Genomic DNA, 7,449 nt, shown 5'->3' on the forward strand with positions numbered 1-7,449 from the left:
TGGTTTGATAGGACAAAAATCAGGATTTCAACAATTCAAAATTGAAATAAAATTCCAATATTCAGAAACCAATAACAAACATAGCTAAAATATACCATGAGTGTCGCTCTTAAATAAGGTAACCGTCGTGTTTACAATTCCAAAGCCAGACTCGAAAATATGTATTGGCTTTGGTGGAGACTTGGGTATTGAGATACTAAATTCAAAAGTGAAGGATGCAAGAGATGGCAGGAACTTCATATAGTTATATGTTTCATCTAAACATGGTCCTTTTAAAGATGAATTTCGAACTTCCCCTCCAATGCTTTCGATCCCCAAACGACAGGTTAGCAGCGTCGGAATTACGTTCACTGAAAATTATGAATCAAAAAGGGGAAAAAAGCTAAATCATGTCGGAATTCAGCAAAAATATTTCGTACTAAAAAATAACGATATTTGTTAACATATTCCCTCTTCAAATTTCATCTAAGTAAGTTAATTTTTTTCCTGTTATGTTTTCCCAAACAATATCGCTTTATGTTATTAAGAAGTACAATGAATTTTTCTACTATATAAAAAGCATATACATGTATATCAAATAATTTTGACTTACATTGACAGACTTTGTTTGAGTTTGTAGTTGATAGAGAAAAGCCATCCTTACAAATACAGTTTTTTGCCAGATTCTTATTACATTCACCAGGCCAACACCAATTCTGTTTCCATGAGCATGTTGCTGAAATATAAAGAATGTCACTAAAATTCACAATTTCAATGTTCGTCTTCAATAATCATATCTGCTGCTGAAACCAATTATAAACGTGACAATAAGCCCCTTTCTTCCATCATTTTCCTTTGTGCATTCAATGGTATCTATCATTGCCTTGTGTTTAGTAAAAATGTCAGTTTAAAAGAATTAGGGACGATAAACAATATACAATTAATCAACCATATACGTGAAATTCAGAAAGATATTCTCACTATAAAACTCTATATAGACGAACAGTCGATAATTGAATATTAGTCCACCCCAAAAATATTGACTGTCATTTTTTGCTATTGATAGGCTAAGAATAATGCATGGAGTATTTTCCCACTTTATCTGTTAAATTCAATTGATTGGAAAATTTATAATTAACTTACCGGCTATTCATTCTATAATCAAGGCGTTTTGACAATTATGAATAATTTTCAACTAGTTAAAATGCATTGCTGGTGTATTGATTTGGGCCGTGGATATAAGCCTGGATAGCTTAGTTGGTAGAGCACCTGACTGGAGATACAGGGGTCCCAGGTTTGATTCCCGGTCCAGCCATACATTTTCTCCTTTTCTGTTACAGATTTGGGACCATGACCAGGATCTGACAGGTGAGAGACCTGCCAGGAATGAGCCTGGGTTGGGGTCTTTGGAGGGCCAAAGACCTTTAAGTAGGGAGGAATGTGGCGGGTCAGCCGGGTTCGATCACCTGTGGCCAGATAGCTCAGTTGGCACCTGGCCGGCCAGGTTCGAATCTCTGTCTGGTTCGCTGCATTTTCTCATCTCCTGTTACAGATTAGGTGCCGTTGACCACCCCTGGAATTGCAGATGAAAATCCTACCAGGGGGTAATAAGAATTTGGGTTGTGTCTTCGAGTGCGAAGACATTTTGAGGAGGTAGGAATGTCATGATTTGGGCCGTGGATATCGGCCTGGATAGTTCAATTGGTAGAGCACCTGACTGGAGATACAGGTGTCCAGGGTTCGATTCCTGGTAGAGCCATACATTTTCTCCTTTACTGTTACACTAGATAGAGATAAAAATAAAATGAACCAAATTGACATAACTGATTATATGTAAGAAGCCGGTCATTTTGCACCTTAAAATTTTTTGAAGAGTTGTCTGCCCTTGATGAAATTAAAGAAGAAGATTTTATTAATTTTTCAAAACGTCCGTGGAAAAAAATCATTGTATTTACATTTGCTGTGTGTTTCTACAAAGCCAACTGTGAAATTGAATTGAATACCATTTTCGTGTATACTCACGCGTAGAAATATACATGGAGAAACGTGCGTTAACATGACGTCACAATAAGGTTGCAGCGACGTTAGTATAAATGCAACGATATAGGACAGCGAGAAATTCAAATATTTAGTATATTTTAGTTGCTTTCAAACATGTAAAATTTTAATATAAGAAATGTTTTTAAATTAAGTGTGAATTATTGGTGTCTGAATCACACAGACATGCACATAGACATATTTTCATGAAGCGCGCTAGCGCGCTTCATGAAATATGCCTACGAGACAAGTCTGTGTGATTCACACACCAGTATTTAAATTCCTTATATAACAATACTAACAGAATTGAAATTCAATTTTCAATGACATGCAGTTGGTCACATGATCAGATTTCCTTGTATATGGAAAGCAAACTGTACGTGCCATTTGGAAAGTTCAGATTGCGACGTCACATGATGTCGTAGATACGTTATGTTGCATTTCCATAACAAAGTCTTAATGGTGCCTATTTTTCCTTGTCACACGAATAAAAATTGAAAATATGAATATAAGAACTAAAATATCATATTTTAGAGTGTCATTAGGATAAGACATGAAGTCGGTACGTGATCAAATATACTATAACGCCCTTCGGGCGTTATAGAATTTGATCACGTGACCGACTTCATGTCATATCCCAATGAAACTCTAAAAATGATATCCTATTTCTTATATAACTCACACAAGACTTAAAAACATTCCGTAATTATTTCTTATTTCATTGTAGAGGGAGTTAATGCATATTTTAACCAAGAGATGGTGTGTTTGAAATTCATACCATTTTTACTGAAACAATATCTTTCAAAAAACATGCACTGCCCATTGACTTTTAAGGTGAAATTAATCGGACAAATATCGAAATTGTTTAAATTCCTTTGGCGGAGCATTATTATACAAATATGGACTCAATGTAGGTCAATATGCATTTATAATGACCCAGGATGACAGATATTGACCGAAGATACATGTAGTATATCGACCGAGGGCGCCAGCCCGAGGTCGATATACTTCATGTATCTGAGGTCAATATCTGTCATCTTGGGTCATTATTAATGCATATTGACCGTGCATTGAGTCCATATTTATTATATTATATAAATATTTATTTCCCAAATTCATCAGTGCAATGTATATAATCCTGTTATTTATAGAGATAGTATTAACCATAAATCAGTTGAATGTAAATGTTTCAGAATTTATTGAATATTAAATTTTAACCATATCATAATAATGACGCAAGATATCTATCTCCGAATAACACAGAGTGCCCCCTCCCCCAGATTGAAAATCACTCTCGTTTACACTTGCAGGGGAACTGCACTGACAAAACATAAATACCCATGTCTTCTAAGAAAAGATACGATCTTACATGGCATGCTTGTCTTTATTTTCTTTAGTCTTCGTAATCGCGTAAACAGCGTCAAAACTCTGCTCGCCGAGTGGAAAGGTCGAACTCAACCATGAAATGGTATGTGATAATTATTCCCGAAAAATATTCATAGATATCCTTATAATTGTTTTGAATTATCAGTCTCAGAGAATTCTTCACTATATCTTTTAAATTTTCCTCACCTACAACTTGCGAACTTCCATGTTTGTCTAAAGCGAAAGTGAAAACGAGGCAGCTCGTGCGAGTCATTATTCGCTTTCAGCGGTCGTTATTAAAAAATAAGTACTTCGTATTGACCAATCAGATTACCGGATTTCACAAAGTTATATAATATTATTGTATAACATCTTCGAAATGCCCCAATGCTTAGAAATATCGGATTATTCGTGCATTAGGAACAAAGTATGACCGTTATATAAGAAATAAGATATCATTTTTAGGTTTTCATTGGGATAAGACATGAAGTCGGTCATGTGATCAAATTCTACACCGCCCATAGGGCGTTATTTAAGAAATAAGATATCATTTTAAGAGTTTCATTGGGGTATGACATGAAGTCGGTCACGTGATCAAATTCTTTCAAATTCGAAGGACGTTATATTTAAGCATTGAATTCATATTTTGTCGGCACGGCCAGGTGTGTTATAGGACCGAAGACATCCCAAAATATGAATTCAATGCTTATATTTACATTCTCTAATATTCCTTTATCATAGTTTTTTATTTCGTTCATGTTTAATGTGAATTTAGCGCCTTCGGCATTGTTGTGCTTTATAATGTAATAGCCTTTCGTGACGCTGGAAAGCCGTTTGTGACATTGGAAAGTTTAATAACGCAAATAAACATTGCGAGGAAAAAAATGATAATTTCATTTTAAATGCACATTTGTTGTATTTTATGTTAATTTTAAGGGTAGCTTTTTTTTAAATGAAATTGAGTGAAAACAATATACATTTTGGTTTTCCTAAATATTGAAATTGCATGTAGTTCCTACTGTGTATTCTACCGCGTTTGATAAGGTTTCGCGTGTGTTATAGAAATTTGAACGTCGTGGATTTCTATTGGATTTCATAAAGAAAATTACACTGAATGTAAATATATTAGATTTGATCACGCACCGATTTCAAAGTATGTCATGTCATACTCCAATGGAAATCTAAAAAATGATATTTTGTTTCTATCATTAATATTTTACATTGTCATTCATATGTTACAAATAAATATAAGCATTATTTAGACTTTGATTTTGAAATGCAACTTCACGTTACTACGACGTCATGCGACGTCACAATTTGAAATTTCCAAATGGCTCGTGCAGTTTGTTATCCATATGAAAGGAAGTCGGATCATGTGACCAACTGCATGTCATTGAAAATTGAATTTTAATTTTTATTATTGTTATATGTTTTTATTGATTGATTGTATATTGTTTAACGTCCCTCTCAAGAATTCTTCACTCATATGGAGACGTCACCGTATGCCGGTGAAGGGTTTCCAATTTTGACCTTTACTCGGCAATCAGGGCCATTGAGCAGTGAGGGATCTTTATTGTGCCAACACCTGCCGCTGACACGGGGCTTCGGTTTTTAAGGTCTCATCCGACGGACCCGCAACTTTCACTTCAAAGTGCCGAGCGCATGGCGAAGGAACAGTTGCTACCCATTTTATATCGACTGAGGTCTGTCGCGGCCGAGTTACGAATTCACGACCTCCCGATCACGGAGTGAGCGCCTTACCGACTAAGCTACCGTGAACGGTTTTATATACGGAAAGACATTAATGTAAATATTCATTTTTACACCTAAACCTTTGCGACTCCGAAAAACAATGTGTCCGTGAAAATCATCCGGGACTAAAATGGAAGCGAAGGAATTTCTTTTTTTTAAAGTTTGAACTTGAGTTTAGGAACGACATTGATGATCCGTACCTGATGAATGTGTTGAAGCAACCCATCATAAATACTAAACCACGTCCCAAACAATTCTTCACTAATAGCAATATTACGATATTGCAAACTTGTGTCTATTTGTTAAAATCGATAAAGCATGTACTTAATTAAGTACTAAAGCCAGATGAGCTCATTTTGGTAGGTTAAAATAATTTTTTTTCGCGTCATAACGCGAAACTTACGCAAATATACGCGTAACTTTCGAGTTATAACGCGAAACTTTTGCGAATAAACGCGTAACTTTTGCGTTATAACGCGAAACTTTCGCGAATAATCTTGTAACTTTCACGTTCTAATGAGTAACTTTCGCGTTATAAGCGTAACTTTTGCGAATAAACGCGTAACTTTTGCGATATAAAAGCATAACTTTCAAGTTATAACGCGAAACTTTGCTGTTTAACCTAGACATTTGCATAAACGTAACTTTCTTCTGATTTTGTGAAAAGTTTATTAATAACAATGAAAAACAAAAGACTATTTCGATCTTGGAACCCCAAAAGCTACAAATTTAAGTTTTTAAGTTGCTTTTGAATGCATATTACCGTCATAATTTGTCTTTCTTAACGCTGTTTAAACCATTTAAAGTTAATGCAAGTTTTTCAAAAGTTAAACTTCATGATTGTGAATTTCGGGGAAAATCAACCCTTTCAGGCGTTAAGATTAAAATCTCGGATAAATAAGGTAAATATGTCAATCGTGTCCCAACACATGGGTAAAAATTAGATAACAAATTTCATTTGTCTTTCATTAGATTCACTGTAGAGATACGACATCGTTATTTTGAAGTTGCACCACGTCGTCATTCCATTGCTTACCAAAACATTGACAATTAATTCAAAGTGTAAAAACTAAAAACTAAAATTTTCAATAACCCCTCGGATATATAAATATTGACGAAAAATTTAGAAAAGTAGACCCCTCCTCCTCGATAAATTTGTAATTAACAATATCCATTTACATTGTATATTTATTACTTAAAAAGCATCATATGGCACGTTAACTCATGAAATGATACATTGTTCACTCACTTTTAATTTTTTTTTTCTACAAGGTATAATTTTTTGGTCCAGAATGATCGATTGCTTAATTTATTAGTGGTACAGTTGTAGTAAATGTTACTTAAAAATGTTACTAAAATACAGCTTGAGAAATGGTCGTGAAGATTTTCCTAAAATAAAATAATCAGCCTAAAAAAATTCGTGAATTTAACAAGTGATAAGCATGTACAATAAAGTAAAATGCATTTTATTTATTGTTAAGGTTCTGAAATAAAAAAATTGTTATGACTAATCTATCCTATTCTCGCATCATTTCTCAAGGACATCTTCTGAGAAAGTGGTATTTTATAAATAAATTCATATAAGTTCCTGTCAACATTAATGTTCTTACCTGTAATTGAAGATCAAGGTTCCTGAAAAACATTTCTATATGCATATAATTTCGCGAAATAACGCGAAAGTTTTGCATTTATTCGCGAAAGGTACGCGTTATAATGCGAAAGTTACGCGTTATATCGCGAAAGTTCCGCGTCATAACGCGAAAGTTACGCGTTTATTCACAAAATTTTCGCGTTATAACGCGAAAGTTACGCGTTTATTCGCGAAAGTTTCGCGCTATAACGCACAAATTTTATTTTTTTTAACTTACGAAAATGAGCCAATGGGCTTTCGTACTTAAGCTTTAGATTTTTTAATTAAAGATTATGATGGATTTATCAATTTTCTCCTAATTAATACTAAGATTTTGTTTACAACTTACCATAACATGTCTGGTGATCGTCGGAATGGTAATAAATTGATAAGTGTGCTGTATTATTCTCTTCTTCACACTTTGTGCAATAGTAATTTTCTCTTGTTGTGCAGCGAACCCTTTCGCAATGGTATGGTTTTATGCAAGCTAAAATCACAAACACACACATACACAATAATATAGTAGAGAAAAGAAGTCAGTTAAAACAAGACTGGGAAAATGATGGTTTATTTTTGGCGATTTGGAATGAAACAACATATTTGAACTCCCATTTAAAGTCACGAAAGAGCAAAATTTCAGTGGATGCAATTTCAAATCCCGCACATGATTATTGCAACAAATGAAT

At 34.2% G+C, this 7,449-nt stretch overlaps 1 long non-coding RNA gene across 1 annotated transcript; it reads right to left on the reverse strand.

Annotated features, from left to right (window-relative positions):
* Positions 1 to 265: 265 nt before the first annotated feature.
* LOC134259348 (uncharacterized) lies at positions 266 to 7,229 on the reverse strand. The gene is made up of 3 exons (XR_009990336.1): positions 7,113 to 7,229; positions 593 to 715; positions 266 to 350 (listed from the first exon to the last, which is right to left on the reverse strand). It is a non-coding gene; the product is annotated as an uncharacterized LOC134259348 (long non-coding RNA).
* Between the last annotated feature and the right edge of the window lie 220 nt (positions 7,230 to 7,449).

This window comes from Saccostrea cucullata, unplaced genomic scaffold, assembly GCF_032062105.1.
Source record: "Saccostrea cucullata isolate Sc308-1 unplaced genomic scaffold, CSIRO_AGI_Scuc_v1 ctg11675, whole genome shotgun sequence".
Classification (NCBI taxonomy): Eukaryota; Metazoa; Mollusca; class Bivalvia; order Ostreida; family Ostreidae; genus Saccostrea; species Saccostrea cuccullata.